This window comes from Rhinoderma darwinii, chromosome 1 (genome assembly GCF_050947455.1).
Source record: "Rhinoderma darwinii isolate aRhiDar2 chromosome 1, aRhiDar2.hap1, whole genome shotgun sequence".
Taxonomy (NCBI): Eukaryota; Metazoa; Chordata; class Amphibia; order Anura; family Rhinodermatidae; genus Rhinoderma; species Rhinoderma darwinii.
The window spans coordinates 240,244,346-240,264,035 of record NC_134687.1 but is presented as its reverse complement, the minus strand read 5'-3'; the positions used below and the strand labels follow the sequence as shown (position 1 = coordinate 240,264,035).

At 41.2% G+C, this 19,690-nt stretch overlaps 1 long non-coding RNA gene across 1 annotated transcript in view; it reads right to left on the bottom strand.

Moving 5' to 3' along the window:
* Positions 1-13,739: 13,739 nt before the first annotated feature.
* The window catches only part of LOC142760150 (uncharacterized), a 352,257-nt gene continuing 346,306 nt past the window's right edge, over positions 13,740-19,690 (bottom strand). The window contains exon 6 of the long non-coding RNA XR_012883252.1: positions 13,740-14,406. This is a non-coding gene — a long non-coding RNA (uncharacterized LOC142760150). The remainder of the gene's footprint in view (positions 14,407-19,690) is intronic.

Below are 19,690 nucleotides of genomic sequence, written 5' to 3'. Positions count from 1 at the left end.
TGCTCTAGCGGTTCCGGCAGTGATACGGACACTGCGTCAGAAGCAGAACTTGGCTCAGAAAGCGACACAAGTTCTGCTTCTGCCACTGGACCCCCCAGCCCTATGGTGGTGGACGCAGCGGTCAGCGGTGAAGCGTCAGGAAACGGGCCTAGTACTGCAGTCCCTTCTGCAATTTGGGATCCTGCAATTGCTTTCTCCCCCCAAGTTTTGCCATTTACAGCGACTCCAGGCATCAACGCAGATGTCTCAAATTTTAGTCCCTATAATTTTTTTCATTTGTTTATAGGCGATCAGGTCCTGGAACTAATCGTCCAGCAGACGAATTTATACGCCAGGCAATTTGGCACCCAAAATCCCAGGTCTTGCTATGCCAGAGGATGGATCCCCACAACAGTTTCTGAAATAAAAAATTTTGGGGGAATTACCCTAAACATGGGGATAGTAAAAAAAAACCTCTATCCGCTCCTATTGGGCTACCAGCGCTATCCATAGCACGCCTGTATTTGCAGCCATTATGGCCCGAACGCGCTATGAGACTCTAATGCGTTTCATGCATTTTTCTGACAATACACAAATCCCCCCAAGAAGTGACCCAGCCTATGATCGCCTCAACAAACTGAGACCCCTAATCTCCCTCCTAAGTGACTCATTTTTCAATTTATACACCCCAGGCCAAAAACTAGCGGTAGATGAGTCCCTTATGTCCTTCAAGGGCCGTCTATCGTTTCGACAATACATCCCCTCCAAAAGAGCCCGATATGGAGTGAAACTCTATAAGGTGTGCGAGAGCACAACGGGCTACACCTGTGGCTTTTTCATTTATGAGGGCAGGGACCGCCACCTTAATCCCCCAGGATGCCCAGAGGATATTGGCATTAGTGGGAAAATTGTCTGGGAACTCATGGTGCCATTCCTACAAAAAGGGTACCATGTGTACACCGACAATTACTACACCAGTGTCCCCCTGTATAAGTCCCTCCATGCTGCGAATACAGGGGCCTGTGGGACGGTACGAAAAAATAGAGTCGGCTTCCCTCAACGACTGGTGTCCAGGCGACTAGAAAGGGGTGCGTCACTCTCATTTGCAAGTGACCAGTTGCTCGCTGTCAAATGGAGTGACAAAAAGGACGTGTACATGCTCTCCACCGTGCACGAGGACACCACAGTGGCAGTAAGAGAGAGGGGCGCTACCACTGATAAGAGGAAACCGGTCTGCGTGGTGGACTATAACAAGTTCATGGGGGGAGTCGATCTATCTGACCAGGTCCTACAACCGTACCTGGTCAAGCGCAAAACTAGGGCCTGGTATAAAAAGGTAGCGATCTACCTTATCCAGATGGCCACTTACAACAGCTATGTGCTGTACAAGACCCAGGGAACGCTCAGTTTCCTCCAGTATCAGGAGAAAATTATAGAGCACCTCCTGTTTGACTCCCCCGCACCTAGAGACTCCTTCCAGTCAGAGGATGTCAAAAGGCTCACTGAGCGCCACTTCCTTCACCCCATCCCTGCCTCTGTGAACCAAAGATACCCCCAAAAGAGATGCCGGGTGTGCAGTAAACACGGAAGGAGGAGCGATTCCCGGTTTTACTGCCCCATGTGCCTGTGCAACTACCCCTGTTTTGAGACCTACCACACCGTTTCTAATTATTAATTTTATCTATAATTTAGGGAAAACCAAAAATGGTGGGGTGGGGGGGGGGATTCTTTTTAGGGAGTCAATTTAATTTATGCATATTTTTTTGTTTAGTTTCTGGGCTTTCCAAGGGAGGGAGGGATTCTCATGGGGAGGTTTATTTATTTCAGACTGTAAAACTAAATTTCCCCTTTATGATTTTTTTTATACAATTCTTGGACAATTAAATCCAGGACTTGATCACTCACAAATGAATACAGTTTATTGTGCAGGAGCCCACATCTGTCTATTCAGAACATGGACCCCCACAAGCGTTCTTGAAATAAAAAATAAATGTGGGCATTGCCCGTGCCGCCCCTGAATTAGTGGAAGTCGTGCATTTTAGAAATGGTTACAAGAATAAATTGGGGATGTATTTCCTTTTTCTTATGACTATGTCCTGCCACATACAGCGGTTACATTCCTAATTCTGTACCGTGATACGGGCATGATATTTTTTTTTTGGAGGATCTCTAATAATCGAGCTGTTCCTTATCAATACACCATGGTCTTTGTTACAGTTCTTCTGGAAATACTGACATCATTTTGGGGATTAGTGATCCTTTACTGTTCCTATAGATGGTTTTGGACATTGCCCCTCTATATATTCTGTAGGTGATTGGTTGTTTTGTGCACATAGCGGTTCCTACCTTGCCGGGCAGGGGCCTGTTATGGTGTACCGCGTCACTTGGCACATTCGTCCCTCATAAGGATTGATGGAGCTAAAGAGATGTTGTACAACCAGTCACTGAAAAAAAAATCCTTGTCATCACAGCCCTGCAGGTGTTCTTCTATCTAGTGAACAGACTCGAGTTTGCAACATAGTTGGATACATTTTCCTCCATTTGTTTGAAGATATTGCCCGTCACTCCAGTACAGTTTATTTTTTCCTCTCTGACTGATTTTAGATTAGAACAGAATTCTGTCCACAATGACATCATAATGGCACCAACTGCTTCTTCAGCAAGACATAGTCATAAGTACAGGCAAATACGTCTATAGCTACATTTATCCGTTATGAATACACGGCTTCACTTCTCTTCTGTATGCCGCACAAATTTATTAATGTGGCGTATTTCTAACAAAATAACCTTCTACCACGTCTCCTCTATTTCATGTGGAAACGTAATAAGAGTTTGAAGAAAACATTATATACCCATAGTGTCTGAAATGATACCCATTATTTCCTCCTTTAAAAAAATTTTGGTCCGCATGCCCACTACACCACTAGATGAATACCTTTAGGGGTTTAGTTTTTAAAATGGGGTCATTTCTGCGTGGTTTTTTTTTTTGTTCAGGCAGCTCAATGCCTCTAAATGCATGATATGGGGCCTAGAATTTATTCAATTGTGCCCTGAAAGCCAAAGGGTGCTCCCTCTCTTTTTGGCCCAGCCACACGTCTAATAAGCAGATTGGGGCAACAATGAGAGTATTTTTGAAAACAGGAGAAACCGGGTGATAGATTTTGGGGTGTGTTTCTTCATTCTTATGGTCGCTTTACACAGAAATCGGTCTTCAAAGTGATATTTTTATGGAAAAAGTGATTTTTATTTTTTTCACCTGCTATGCATTAAATTTAGCAAAAAACTGTGGGGTCAAAATACTCACTACACCCCTAGATAAATACCTTAAGGGGTCTAGTTTTCTAAATGGGGTCGTTTATGGGGAGTTTCTATCGTTCTGGTAGTTCAAAACCTCTCCAAATATACAGTGGGGCCTAAAACATTTTCAAGCAAAATATGAGTCCTGAAAGCCTCCGGGTGCTCCCTTCCTTTCAAGCCCTGCTGTGTGTCCAGGCAATGCATTAGAGTCACAATGGGGGCATTTTTGAAAACAGGAGAAACAGGGTGATAGATTTTGGGGTGTGTTTCTTCAGTCTTATAATCGCTTTACACAGAAATCGGTCTTCAAAGTGATATTTTTATGGAAAAAGTGATTTATTTATTTTTTTCACCTGCTATGCATTAAATTTAGCAAAAAACTGTGGGGTCAAAATACTCACTACACCCCTAGATAAATAGCTTAAGGGGTCTAGTTTTCTAAATGGGGTCGTTTATGGGAAGTTTATATCGTTCTGGTAGTTCAAAACCTCTCCAAATATACAGTGGGGCCTAAAACATTTTCAAGCAAAATATGAGTCCTGAAAGCCTCCGGGTGCTCCCTTCCTTTCAAGCCCTGCTGTGTGTCCAGGCAATGCATTAGAGTCACAATGGGGGCATTTTTGAAAACAGGAGAAACAGGGTGATAGATTTTGGGGTGTGTTTCTTCATTCTTATGGTCGCTTTACACAGAAATCGGTCTTCAAAGTGATATTTTTATGGAAAAAGTGATTTTTATATTTTTTTCACCTGCTATGCATTAAATTTAGCAAAAAACTGTGGGGTCAAAATACTCACTACACCCCTAGATAAATACCTTAAGGGGTCTAGTTTTCTAAATGGGGTAGTTTATGAGGAGTTTCTATCGTTCTGGTAGTTCAAACCCTCTCCAAATATACAGTGGGGCCTAAAACATTTTCGAGCAAAATATGAGTCCTGAAAGCCTCCGGGTGCTCCCTTCCTTTCAAGCCCTGCTGTGTGTCCAAGCAATGCATTAGAGTCACAATGGGGGCATTTTTGAAAACAGGAGAAACAGGGTGATAGATTTTGGGGTGTGTTTCTTCAGTCTTATGGTCGCTTTACACAGAAATCGGTCTTCAAAGTGATATTTTTATGGAAAAAGTGTTTTGTTTTGTTTTTTCACCTGCTATGCATTAAATTTAGCAAAAAACTGTGGGGTCAAAATACTCAGCACACCCCTAGATAAATACCTTAAGGGGTCTAGTTTTCTAAATGGGGTCGTTTATGGGGAGTTTCTATCGTTCTGGTAGCACAAAACCTCTCCAAATATACAGTGGGGCCTAAAACATTTTCAAGCAAAATATGAGACCTGAAAGTCTCCGGGTGTTCCCTTCCTTTCGGGCCCTGCCGTGTGTCCAGGCTATGCATTAGGGTCACAATGGGGGCATTTTTGAAAACAGGAGAAACAGGGTGATAGATTTTGGGGTGTGTTTCTTCATTCTCATGGTCGCTTTACAAAGAAATCGGTCTTCAAAGTTATACTTTTATGAAAAAAGTTAGATTATATTTTTTTACGCCTGCTTTGCATGAATTCTTACAAAAAAACTGTGGGGTCAAAATACTTACAACTCCCCTTAATAAATACCTTAAGGGGTGTAGTTTGCAAAATGGGGTCACTTGTGGGGGTTTCCACCATTCTGACACCTATGAGCCTCTGAAAACCTGGCTTGGTGCAGGAAAACGAAATGTACTTCAAAATGTATAAAATTATTACTAAACTTGTAAGTCTTCTAAATTGCTCCAAAAAAAAATTTTTTTTTCAAAAGTGCTGCCAAAATAGAGTGAAGAGATGGAAATATATATTTAATAAAAAAAATTGTACATATTTCCGTTAAAAATAGGGAAAAATTATAATTTTTACAAAATTTCTTCATTTTTTTATTAATTTCCGTAAATCGTATCAGCCTACTTTTACCACTAAAATAAAGTACAACATGTGACGAAAAAAAAATGTCAGAATTACTTGGATATTCAAAACTTTCGCTGAGTTATTCTCTGATAAAGTCACACATACCAGATTTAACAAATCTGGCTTGGTCATTAAGGCCCAAACAGACCCGGTCATTAAGGGGTTAAACCAGAACTATAAACTATTAGCAAAGATCTTGGCCAATCGTCTCCAAACCATGCCTGGACCGATGATTGCCCCAACCCAACAGGGTTTCTTGAAAAACAGACATTCCACTAAAGGTATCCGTCAGACCCCTCCTGGCCAGTGACAATGCTCCGGGCCTTCAGGGATCGTTTTCTAACGTTCCTCTCATGCTCACAGGCCTGCTCTACCACATTCCTTACTGTTAATGGGCTCAGTTCACCAACTATCTCAATTTTCAGGGGCACATGCCAGGGATGCCCTCTCTCACCGCTACTATTTAATTTGTCCCTAGACACAATTCTTCGTTATATACAGTCCCTAACATGTTTTCAGGGTATACGAATTGGAGATTCTCAAATTAAGCTATCGGCATTTGCAGATGATATTTTATTATTCATATCTAACCCTGCTTCTACCCTCCAACCTATCCTCCAGGTTATCTCATTTTATGGCTCCCTGTCAGGTTTCAAGATCAATATACAAAAATCGGAAGCCCTAATTCTTAAAGGTCTTTCCAGGCCACTTTGGTCCTCGAGACATGCATTTAAATGGAACTCTGACTGTATTCCCTATTTGGGGGTGTGTATCACGAGACAACCAACACGTTTATATAAGCAAAACCTGAACACCTTCATTACGTGTTTGGAGTCCCAACTCTTGGCCTGGAGGCCCTTCACTCTATCTTTTTTAGGAATGCCAAATTTATTAAAAACGTTTTTTCTTCCCTAAATTGTTATTCTTTTTGCAATCCTTGCCTATACACTTGAGACCAGTGGACGTTAAGCGGTTGAACGCTCTATTTCGTGGCTATATTGGGAACTACAAGAGGCCTAGAGTAAACCTATGCATATTACAGCAACATCGTGAACATGGCGGGATTAACTTTCCCCAGATTCACCTATACAATATGGCAGCTAAACTACGAGTAATCAGAGATTGGATAACTGGTAGCTCCTGCTTTACTGATTCCACATTAGACAAACAATTTGCAAGACCCGTTTCCTTAACGTGTCTCCTACTGGACTCTGTCAACGGATCAACGAGCTAACCCACTAGTTATGTCTTCATGGAAGACATGGACCAAGGTCAGGCAACACTTAGGTTTAATCCCTAGATTCTCCCTACTCCTTCCTTAGATCAATAATTTTTACTTCCAAAATGCTAGTCCTCATGCGGTTTTTCGTAGATGGGCTATGAAGGGGTTGACTTGCATTAATCAGATTATTCACACATCCACTCGTCGTCCTTACCCATTTAATGTACTACATATTCAATATGATTTTTTTTGACAACACCCATTTTATTACATGCAGGCCTGTAGCTACGCTCACAAGGTAATTCGACACTTACAGGGCCAAGACTGTGATGAATTCTACTGTCACTTAACACCATCTCATCAATGCCGAAAACAACTGATTACTACATATTATAACACCTTAAGACAATCGTTTGACTACTCTAAAACGAGATAAGGCATATCCTACTGGGTAGACCACTTAGACCAAATAACTCACGATGACATACTGTTTTCTATAACTTAGGCTTCGTTCACATCTGTGCTAGGGCTCCGTTCTGACATTCCGTTGGAGCTTTCCGGCGGAATGGAGCCCTGACAGACCCAAGCGGAAACCATAGTAGTCGACTATGCTATTGACGACGCTATTCAAAATGACGGAACCCTTGCACAACGGAGACAAACGGAAACCATTGGCACCGGATCCGTCACCACTGAAATCCTTGGTGATGGAAACGGAAACCTATGGTTTTCATTTGTGTCTGTCAGGGCTCCGTTCCCATGGAAAGCTCAGACGGAACGTCGGAACGGAGCCCTAGTGCAGATGTGAACGAAGCCTAAGGCTGCCAAATACCTCCCATCAGCTATGTACTGTGAGATGTCCTTTAAAATTGCTCATAGGGCTTACGTTTCCCCTCACAGGGGCTCTCTCATTGGTAACACTCCTGACCATTAATGTTTAAAAGTGTCGAGCACCACACGCAGACTTATTACATTGCCTCTGGTTATAAGGACAAAAAGCAGAGGGGATGGGGCAACCTCGTCTCGTGCGGTTAAAGATTTAAAAGAGTGGGGACAAAAAGCTGTTGACTGAAATGTTGGCACTTGAGGAGAAGTAAAGCAAGAGAATCTTATGGGCAAACTCACTCAGGGAAACCCAATCAGTCCAGAGTGAGTGACATAAAGGTCCAGTCCACCCGGTTGAAGGCTTTCTCGGCATCTGCAGATAAAGTTAGCGAGATATTTTTTGATCTGGTGTACTGAAATAGATGTAGTATATGTATGATGTTATGCTTCCCTTCTTTGCCCATCACAAAACCCACCTTTTCCTGATTGACCGAGAGTGGAAGTACCTTTTTTATTCTGTTTCCAAACAATTTAGCAAATAGCATATTGTCAACGTTTAGTAAGTAAATCGAACGATAGATGCCGCACTGGGTTGGGTCCCTCTTCTCTTAAAATATAAGCTTCCAAAGTTTGCGGAGGGAAATTTTGTTGTTCAGACAAAGAGTTACAGACGTTAGCGAGTCACGGGAGCAAGATGTGTTGAAAAGACTTATAATACGCCGCTGGAAGTCCATACCGGACCCAGGCACCTATTAAAAGACATAAGAGCGCATTTGCTAGGTCTTGAAAAGTAAAGGCGGCCACAATGTGACCTCTTTGCTCATTTGTTAAAGTGGGAAAGTGGAGAGTCTAAAAGAAGGAATTAATCTGCGCTTTCCTATCGATAAGGGCGTTATTAGGCTCAACCGATTGTAGGTCATATAGAGATTTGTACACTTTGCAAAATTAGCTAGCTTTATCAGAGGTTTCTGACAGTAAGCCCCCAGTAGAGGCGAGAGGGGGTGAGTAGAAGGAATAGTCCCTGGTAGAGGGGAAGAAGGATCTCCAGACATCTATCAGGTTGTATTTATAAAGAGATTTCGATACTCTGCAGAGAGAGGCAAATGTGTGTGCCTGTGGAGTAGTTAAGGAGGCTCTGTCACCACATTATAAGTGCCCTATCTCCTACATAAGGAGATGGGCGCTGTAATGTAGGTGACAGCAGTGCTTTTTATTTAGAAAAATGATCTATTTTTACCACGTTATTAGCGATTTTAGCTTTATGCTAATTACTTTCTTAATGCCCAACTGGGTGTGTTTTTACTTTAGACCAAGTGGGCGTTGTGGAGAGCAGAGTATGGCGCTGACCAATCAGCGTCATACACTTCTCTCCATTAATTTACTCCGCGCATAGTGACACGGCGTTGTACACTATGTGCTGTGTTATACTGACACATTAACGTTACTGAAGGGTTTAGACAGTGAATGAACATTCCTTCCAGCCAGGACGGGAGGTCTATTCACAATCCCGACACTTCGTTATCGTTTGTGTGGGATTTACAGCAGATCAAAGCGTAATCTCGCTGTAAACTGTCATTTACAGCGTGTTCTCACGAGATTACACTTGCACTGCTGTAAGTACCACAGAAATGTTAATGAAGTTTCGGGATTGTGAATAGACATCCCGTCCCGGCTGGAAGGAAGGTCTATTCACTGTCTAAACACTTTAGTAATGTTAATGTGTCAGTATAAGACAGCACATACTGATCTAGCAGGAACCCTATGCGCTGACTAAATGAATGGAGAGAAGTGTATGACGCTGACTGGTCAGCGTCATACACTCCTCTGTACAATGCCCACTTGGTCTAAAGTAAAAACACGCCCAGTTGGGCAATAAAAAAGTAATTAGCATAAAGCTAAAAATAGATAGTTTTTCTAAATAAAAAGCACTGCTGTCACCTACAATACAGCGACCATCTCCTTATGTAGGAGATGGGGCACTTATAATGTGGTGACAGAGCCTCTTTAAAGAAGGGTTCTAGTATGGGTTGATAGTATTATTCATTTTCCCCTTGAGGAAAAGGAATCTGCCAGAATCGCCCGCCAACGTAGAGATAGTTTCAAAGAGCGTGGATGCGCCGAAGGCAATACCATTTTTTTCGCCGTGTCATTGCATAAATTATACTAATTGGGGAAGGGGGAATTTGCTAAGTTAGGAACTTTACCTTTTAGCTAGTGAGTCTCCTGTAGGAGGATGATTGCAACAGCACTTTTTTTTAATAAGGGAAGCATTTTAGAGCCCTTGGCAAGTGAGTTCAAATCTTTAGCGATCAGTGACGTGACCTGGAAATGAGACCTTGGATATACAAAACAAGTAAATATAGTTTAAAAACAGAACAAAAAAAACGACTGTACAAAATCAAACCATCTAGTCGTGCACTGAATAAGTAAGATGTGCGGTCCAGTGTACACTAGACTAAGCAGGTATACTCTAGGATATGAATTAAAATTTAAATATATAAGAATGGGGTCTACAAGCATATAGCTCCCATCTCGGTTCTAGGATGAAGAATGTAGGCAATCTAAAACATGCGTTGTAACAAAGCCTGTATAGGCCAGATCATAGAGATCACGAAGTGGAACCCCAGTGGTCGAACAGCAATATATGTGAGGAGTTGGAGCGGGGGAGTTATGTGAGAAGGGGTGGGGAAAGAGAAAAATTAGAAAAAAAAGCATAATCCTTGCATTTGACCAATTTATAGAGAGGTATTACCTACTTAGGGGTTTAGAGACCAAAAACAGACATAAAACAGTCACTCTGGGTTGATGGATAGAAATTTCCAAATGGAGCAGTGCTTTGGTGTTTGCCATACCTCAACTTTGAGCAGGGTAGGGAGGGAGTCCTCATCACAGACCAGGAGCCACAACAGGATAGGCAAGGGGTCAATGTCCAGAAGAGCACATGCACTTTGGTTGTCAGATGTTTGCCTCATCGTGAATTGTTTCCCCTGGAACTGGAAGGCCAAACTGAATGGGAAGTCATTTGTAGAGCATTTCCATTTCTATCAGTTTGTCCGTAATGTATTTCAGTGATCTACGTTTATCCAGCGTAACTGGAGAGATATCCTAATTGGAGGAAATCCTGGCATCTTCAAAAAGCAGATATGGCATAGCTCTCGCTTTACATAATACAATCTCTTTAATATTGAATGTCTCTAGGTGGATCACCATCTTTAGGCTTAAAGAGGCTCTGTCACCAGATTTTGCAACCCCTATCTGCTATTGCAGCAGATAGGCGCTGCAATGTAGATTACAGTAACGTTTTTATTTTTAAAAAACGAGCATTTTTGGCCAAGTTATGACCATTTTTGTAATTATGCAAATGAGGCTTGCAAAAGTCCAAGTGGGTGTGTTTAAAAGTAAAAGTCCAAGTGGGCGTGTATTAGGTGCGTACATCGGGGCGTTTTTAATACTTTTACTAGCTGGGCGCTGTGAAGAGAAGTAACATCCTCTTCTCTTCAGAACGCCCAGCTTCTGACAGTGCAGATCTGTGACGTCACTCACAGATCCTGCATCGTGACGGCCACATCGGCACCAGAGGCTACAGTTGATTCTGCAGCAGCATCAGCGTTTGCAGGTAAGTCGATCTTACCTGCAAACGCTGATGCTGCTGCAGAATCAACTGTAGCCTCTGGTGCCGATGTGGCCGTCACGATGCAGGACCTGTGAGTGACGTCACAGATCTGCACTGTCAGAAGCTGGGCGTTCTGAAGAGAAGAGGATGTTACTTCTCTTCACAGCGCCCAGCTAGTAAAAGTATTAAAAACGCCCCGATGTACGCACCTAATACACGCCCACTTGGACTTTTACTTTTAAACACACCCACTTGGATTTTTGCAAGCCTCATTTGCATAACTACAAAAATGGTCATAACTTGGCCAAAAATGCTCGTTTTTTAAAAATAAAAACGTTACTGTAATCTACATTGCAGCGCCTATCTGCTGCAATAGCAGATAGGGGTTGCAAAATCTGGTGACAGAGCCTCTTTAAGTTCTCAGTGTGCTTTTTTTTAAATATGAAGTTCTTCCGAAGCTTCTGGGGAGAAAACAAAATCTAGGATCCTTTGTGTGATATTTATGGTGTCAGTCAGCGGGAAATTCTCAGAAACCCCTCTGATACGAAGGTTGTTGCGCTGTCCCCTGTTATCCTTGTGTTCCAGATAGGTGTGGAGGAAATTGAGGTGGGGTTGACAGGACCGGAGGCAGTCGCTTCTCCATGGGACAGGATAGTGGATTGTGTTTCCTCCATGCTCTCAAACTGGGGACCTAAATGTTGAACATCTTGTTTGATGTCTTCCAATTCATGCATCACTGGTTGTAGAGTTTTCTCTATTATTTGTTGCAAACTCTTAGGTGAAATGTTAATCGAGGTCGAGGGACCTGGCGTCTCATCTTTGTCCAACATGCTATGTTATCATTTCTAGGTGAGGGCAAACCTCGGGGAGCACCAGAGCCAAGCTAAGTTTGGACTGTAACACAGGCTGGTGAGTGTTTTTTAAGAAACTTGTCTAGTTCAGATAGTGGCTTTCCATGTTTTGGAGTGGGGAGGGGTCTCCGCCTTTTGTTGGGCCTATTTTCACCGTCTTATGAATAGTTGAAAGAACCGGTCTGTGGAGCTAGGTTGCAGAGATTGGATTTAGTCAAACATGCGGGACCTTCAGATATCCCCTAAGACAAAGGGTGCAGGTAGCAAGAAAGGTCCCCTGGTAAATTGAGGCTTTGTCTCCGATGTCCAAAGACAGTTCTGATAGAGAACCTGTTGAGAGGCACTATAGCAGGATCCTTATATAGGCACACTCAGAGAGAAAAAATGGGACGGTGTCCCCTTGAGTTCTCTCCCAGGTGTAAACGTTCTGCAGTGAAAGAAAGGGTTGGATCCCACAGTGTGGGGACATACTGGCTAATGGAAGTCCTTGTAAAAAAATTGAAATATGCTATCCAGGGGTTTGTAGGACGTAGGCATACCACTACCCAAGGGTTAGACAGCATGTCTAAAAATTGGAGCAATGCCCCTTACTTAGTGTGTCTCTACTGTAGACAGTTACTGGGGTTGCTGACTGAAGCTGTGAACACTTTTGGTAGTGAAGCTTCCAGTGGGTGGTCTGCAGAGGTTCACCTGGCAACTGACTAGTAAACTGAAATCTGGCATCTCCGACACTAGGTTAAATGTGCCAGGGACCCAGGTGGCATGTCCCTTAGATCAGGTCGCCTTCTTAATGGCATGCCAAAAATCAAAGTTTCAGCCTTAGCTCTCTGATGGGCAGGAGTTGTATATGCAGGCCGCGGTATGAGTGGTGTGTAGAAGGCCGAATCACCGGATGCAGAAGCCTTAGGATGCGCCCAGAGCACTACTAATTTGAGCTGCAGTCACGGCCGCGCTGTGGGCAGCAAGTGTCGATTGCGGACAAAAAGCTCACTGAGGGCCTGAGGAGGATAAGAGACCCAATCCAGGCATAAAGGAAGCCCTCGCTGTTGAGGAGGATTCTTAGGGATGAAGGAGCTCTCACAGCGGAGCTCACTGGAGGCACGTCCAGCCAGTACAGCGTCCAAGCCCTGCCCCTAGATGGTATCATATCCAATAAATTATTATTATATTCTTATTATCAATATACAATATAAGTCATCCTGCTTATGAAAAATTAGTTGTGTTATAAGTTATTCAAGAAAACTATTCAATGTTCTTTCTCTTGTATAAAGCCATAGGGTATGTGCACACGGTAGCAGGCTTTTACGTCTGAAAAGACAGACTGTTTTCAGGAGAAAACAGCTGCCTCGTTTCAGACGTTATTGCTCCTCCTCGCATTTTGCGAGGCTTCTCTGACAGCCGTAAATTTTGAGCTGTGCTTCATTGAGTTCAATGAAGAACGGCTCAAATTACGTCTGAAAGAAGTGTCCTGCACTTCTTTTGACGAGGCTGTATTTTTACGCGTCGTCGTTTGACAGCTGTCAAACGACGGCGCGTAAATTACAGGTTGTCTGCACAGTACGTCGGCAAACCCATTCAAATGAATGGGCAGATGTTTGCCGACGTATTGTAGCCCTATTTTCAGACGTAAAACGAGGCATAAAACGCCTCGTTTACGTCTGAAAATAGGTCGTGTGAACCCAGCCTTATTTCCACAGTGCAATTATGGTGCAGTTTTTGAAGCCCTAACCAAGAGTGGATGGTACAAGGAGGGAAATAATATAGTAAGCAATCTACCTTAAAGCTATTGCAGTTTTTCATGCAGTTTTTTTGAGCCAAACAGAAGTAAATACAAAAGAAAGGAGACCTAGTCTTTTCTTTATCACTTTCTTTCATTTCATTTCCATTCCTTTGTTTGGTTTAAAAAACTGCATCAAAAACTACGTGAGTAAATCTGGCCATATTTTGTTATAGTAAACAGAAAGATCCCCCGACTTGTAATTAATATTTATTTTTGCTTTATTATTCTATAAATATTTAGGATTACGTAAACTTGATTATCACTAATAGACTACTGCCAAATTATGATGAAACCGTGAAGAGAACTTGTTTTTGCATTACTAAACAATAGCAAGTCATTTCATAACAGTTACGTGTTAAACCTGACTGTGAGACCTATATATTAGATATAAGTATTTACATACTTTGTGTTAAAGTAGCAATATATGTTAATAGAAATACATGGTGGACTTAAATACATCCTGGCGCACTTTATGATATTAGACAGATATTATACATAGTTATTTCCTGTTAACTTCCTACAAGGTTTGACAACCTCTGTGAGCTTCCTACCAGTCTCAGCCAGGGTTTATGAGGAAGGAAGAGAGCTAGTGACTGACGTAGGGTTGGCTGAGACTGCTGGAGACAGCGTGGATAAACAAACTGCAACAGGATCCGTTCTCTATACTTATAGCTGTCTCCGTGCTGGATAGGAAGAATGCATTAACTCTGGACACCATGTACTTTGACTTTTCCACTGAAGAGCTGACACTCTAGCTGTGTGTCAAGAGGCTTACAGACGACTCTTCCTGCTGAAAACTTTATGAAGTTTTTGAGTTTTGACTTCTGTTTTCATATCCAGTGCTTTCTTTCGTTCCTGTGATAAGCAAAATATAATTGTTGAAGTCTGCGTTAAGGACCTGTAAATTCTGACCTGAGTAGAAGAAAAGAAACTTGAGATTGATCACTGGCGCTAGTGGGGATCTATAGAAAGAAAGTGCTCTTCATGAGAGATGCACACAACCTCTTATTAATGCTTGTTTAATCTTGAATAGAAACCGGCTTAGGATATAACCACTGATGAATGCATGCAGAGACTACAGAAAAGGCTGCCGGCCCGCAAATATTTCATTGCAATCCTTGTGAGATCACCTTCTTCTCAAAGTAACCCAGCATTTACTGTAACTACTGGACTTTAAAACCGGCACTTCTCCTATCTCATCTGTCCAAGGAAGCAAAATGCAGGTGTCACCAAGAAGTGCTTCTCCTCAGAGAAATGCCATTCACATATCTCCGCTTGGCTCTCCCACAAGTTCTCCTCGGAGTTCTCCTCTCAGTTCTCCACGTAACTCACCACGTAACTCACCGCTTCTTCTCCGCAAACTTCTCATGAGCCGGAATAATCGCATGCAGAGGAGATTTACAGTTGCACATGCACCCTGGTAAATACACTGTTCATATTTAAGCAAGGTGTTTACTGTTACAAAGGGTATTTGTCATATCACTAACCTTACACTTCCCATGTGAAGGGGAAGGGCTGGGTGCTATCAGTAACACTGCATTTTGTTGATAAATGATAAGCTTTATGACCGCTATGAATACTGACTCAATCTGTTGAAACCGCTGAGAACACTACATCCTCTTTTATGTTTGTTGACACTATATTAGTACTGTACATGCTCCCAGTTCTTAGTTTATACAAAGAAATCTGCATTGTTAAAGGAAATGCCTATCTGCATCTTATTCGAAAAACACAGGTTATATAATTTTAGTATATATCGCAAAGTGAAGTGTAATGTAATTTATCTATTTCTTATTTAACTATATTTTATATTGTAAGTCTCGTTTATTTACTTATTGTTCTTTTATTTTTTGGCATGTACCTGATGTATTTAAATATTTAGTAACTGAAACCCATACGGGGTTTAGTACATCATCAGAAAATATTGTACAGCAAATGAAAACTTGTATGTTCTGGTAAATTCTTGTTGAAACTAGACTTGTCCTTACACTTGTCAGAGTAATAAATGGAGAAAAGGAACTCAAGAGTGATGGGGATTAATCTCACACACTAGATATAACTTAAATAGATACAAAAGACTGTAATTGTAATGCAGGGTAAATTCTCTTAATAAGTAAATGCACCCAAAATATATAATAACTTTGTTTCTAAATTTACGTAGTTGTTTTACATATTACTAATGGGATTACAAGATCCTTTGAAACCACCTACCATTACTATCACAATAGATAATGAATGAGAAAGTGGACCTGTCATAGGGAATACCTAAAGTTAAATTGAGAGACACATACCTGCTAACATATAGACACCCGACTCATACCTTTAATGTGTAAAATAGAACACTCCCTTGCTCTATGACCAGATACTCAGTCCCACACATACTGCTAAACACCATATCCCTTACCAGAACCCACATCTTTTGGCTGACAGCTCAAGGCTGCCTTACTGGAAGGGACATTTTCCCATCATATTGACAGTTGTATGCATACAATGTGTTATAGGACAATATGTTTATATGTGAAATGCTTTATCACATTACCTCATGCACGCAACCGTAGTGTTTTTTATTGTCCACAAATACGGATCAGTAGTCGTCCGCAAGTCATCCGCATATCTGGCACGCTGTCCGCAAATACGGAACGTAATGCATCTGTATTTACAGACACACAAAAAAAAGGAGACTACAAATTGTCATCAACATGTCCCAACCCCTTGAAAAGGTCACATGATCGCTAAGGCACCATTTTCTTAGGAAATCCCCTGCCGTCCGCAATAACGGACCGCTACAAATGCACATGCATGGAACAGGAATAGGACATGTTCTAGATTTTGCTGATCATTTCTATGGCCCGGACACACATCCGCAAATATACGGAAAGTTATCCGTGACCTATAGATATGAATAGGTCCGCAGATTATCTGTAATTACAGATCTATAATCACGGATAAAAAATACGGTCATGTGCATGGGGCCTCAAGGTACATTAGTTAGACACCAAAGGGAGAAAGGTTACACGCTTAACAATACCGATATTCGCCATGGATAGTGTTATAAATCATTATACAATAAGAACAAAAAAACATATAACTAAACAATTTACACTAAACGTCAACAACCTTCTGTCGAAGCATAAATCTTCGCATATTACCACGTCAAGTAGTTGTAAAAGTGCTGCAAAACCAGTTTTTCTACCTTTATTTTATACCATAATGCCTCCCAAACACCACAAGATAGGTTTTATGGAATCTCATTTTCACAGAGGTTGTTAGACCTCGGACGAATGTTAAAGAGGCTCTATCACCAGTTTATATCTGCCCTGTCTCCTACCTAATCTAATTGGCGCTTTAATATAGATAACAACAGGTTTTTTTTGTTTGTTTTTTTAAAACGTTTATTTTTGACCAAGTTATGATCATTTTTTGTTTTATGCTAGATTGTTAAAAATAGCTAACTGGGCGTTTTTACTTTTCACCAAGTGGGCGTTGTAAAGAAAAGCGTATGACGCTGACCAATCATCTATGACACTTCTCTTCATTCATGCCCACTTGGTGAAAAGTAAAAAAATAACGCCCAGTTGGGCATTTAGAACAAATTAGCATAAAACAAAAAAATTATCATAACTTGGTCAAAAGTAAACATTTTTTTCGTTTTTTTTAAACTGTTGTTATCTACATTAAAGCGCCTATTAGATTAGGTAGGAGATAGGGTAGTTATAAACTGGTGACAGAGCATCTTTAAGTAAAATAAATTGCTAGATTTGACTTTATGTTAGAATCTATTGTTTTTTTTTCCCCCAAAATTCCCCTTCCTTAGCAGGCACCCATAATGAGCTTTGTAGTGTTATGGTGTCAGCGACTTTTGGTCAATCGACAGTGGTGGGACAACAATCTCAATATTTCCCTTATAAAGAGAAATTGCGCAACAATTGCAAGAATTCCAACTTTACTGCGACTGTCATGTAACCAGATGTCACTGTGGAGAGGTAGCCGAGACCTCATGTCATCAGCTACTCAAAATCCACAAACATCTACTTTTTGTCAAAGATACTGTGGTCTATGATTGGCATTTCATTATTCTGTATTATTTTCACAGCAATTCAGCATGACATTTAGAATGAACTGAATATAACAACAAACCAGCTTGTCAATTTTCTTCTGCCAAATGTCTTCATATCTCTGTTGACAAACTGTGGTGTTGTAATTTATTGATGGCTTGTGCAGCAAAGGTTTCCTGCTTACCTTGCAATTCTTGGGTAAAGAAAGGGTTTCCTTAAAAGAGGCCTGCCAGCTGAGTTATATAGCTTACCTCCATGTTTGCTTTTATATTACTGGTCAGGCGTCACTGATAGCTCAGTAAACACAGGGAATATGAAGTACAAGTATAGTTTCTGTCGCCAACTATTAGATGTTTTGCTTTTGCTCGAATATTATTTCATGCCAAATAGTAATTAGTTTATTATGTAGCAGAGGATTTGTGCCTAACAAAAGGCGTTTTGATGGCCACAGTTGGCAGTGTTAATCGTATTACATAAAAAGGCATTGAAATCCTTTGATGTGTTTTGTTAAGACAAAGGGGTAGATTTATTAAGATTGGCGTTTCATACACCAGTCTTAATAACCAATTCGCTGGGGTAAGATATGACACAATTATTAAGAGGCAAACACCTCTTAATCAATGAGTCGCATCTTTCAGCTTATTGTGCGCCACAAAAGTAATACACCCCCCATCACATTAAATAAAAAGAATACATACTCACCTTTTCTCAGCTCGGCATCGGCCTCTACCTTTCTCTGCCCCAAAAAAACTAAATCTATGCCAGCTAGAAGCTGGTGTAGATTTCTGCTGTAATTTACGCCAGTTTTCTGGCATCAATTATTATAAGTTTGAAGTTCCAATAGAGGCCTTCGACCGCTTTGGCTAAGGCCCGCCCCCTTTAGTCGCCACTTTTAGAAATTGCCAAGAAAATGAAAAAGTCACAAATTATGGCACAACTATGACGTGCGTCAACTTGCCGATTTCTAGAAAGCTGGCGTAAACCTTTTGATATATTTCCCCCAAAAGCTTTGTCAGGAAGAAAACGAATTGATCTACCAATTTAAAGGGGTTGTCCCAAGTTGACTCAAATTTTTTTTTTTACACATTCTAAGCAGGAAATGAATTTTAAAACATTTGGTGTTAAAAAAAAATTAAAATTCATTTCCTAAGTGCCTTTTTTTTACACTTGATAACTCAGCAAGTGCTGGTTATCTTTTCTAAAAAGGGGCGTGAGCGGCTCGATGTCAATCAAGCCGCTCTGCTCTGCAGTGTGCGCGCTCCCGATGTTGCTAGATACTGTAGTTCTAGCAACATCGGGAGAATGTTCGTCTCAAGCGGGCATGGTAAGCCCGATTGAGACGAACTTACCGTGAATGTCAACTACACTACATTACACTGCACTACACTACACTACACTACACTCACCCCGTTTCGGCAAGCCACTTTTCCCTCCCCCACCCTGTCACTACATTTTTGTACCCGCCGCATCGGTGCTGCATCAGCACCCGGCGAACAACTAAAAATATATAAAATAAAATAATAATCACCTAAGACGTTCTAACGGCGCTCTGAACGGTCCCGTCACTTGCCATCTTCCTTCTTCTTGGCGCCGCTCGCATTCATACGGTAGTAACAATGCGTTGTGGCGCAGATGACGTAATCATATCAGGCCCACGTGATTACTTCATCTGCGCCCACCGCTCTGTTATTGTGAATGGGAGAAGAAAAGTGACGGGACCGTTCAGCTCTTCGTGGGAACGTCTTAGGTGAGTTTATTTTTGTATGTATGTTGGTATGTATGTATGTATGTATGTATGTATGTATATGTTTTCTTGTATGTATGTTGTCATGTTTGTATGTGTATATGTGCATGTATGTGTATATGTGCATGTATTTTTGCTTGTATGTATGTATGTATGCTTGCTTGTATGTATGTTTGCTTGTATGTTTGCTTGTATGTATGTTTGCTTGTAGGTATGTATGTTTGCTTGTTTGTATGTATGTATGTATGTATATGTTTTCATGTATGTATGTTTGCATGTATGTATGTTTGCATATATGTATGTTTGCTTGTATGTTTGCTTGTATGTATGTTTGCTTGTATGTATGTTTGCATGTATGTATGCATATACGTATGTTTGCTTGTATGTATGTTTGCTT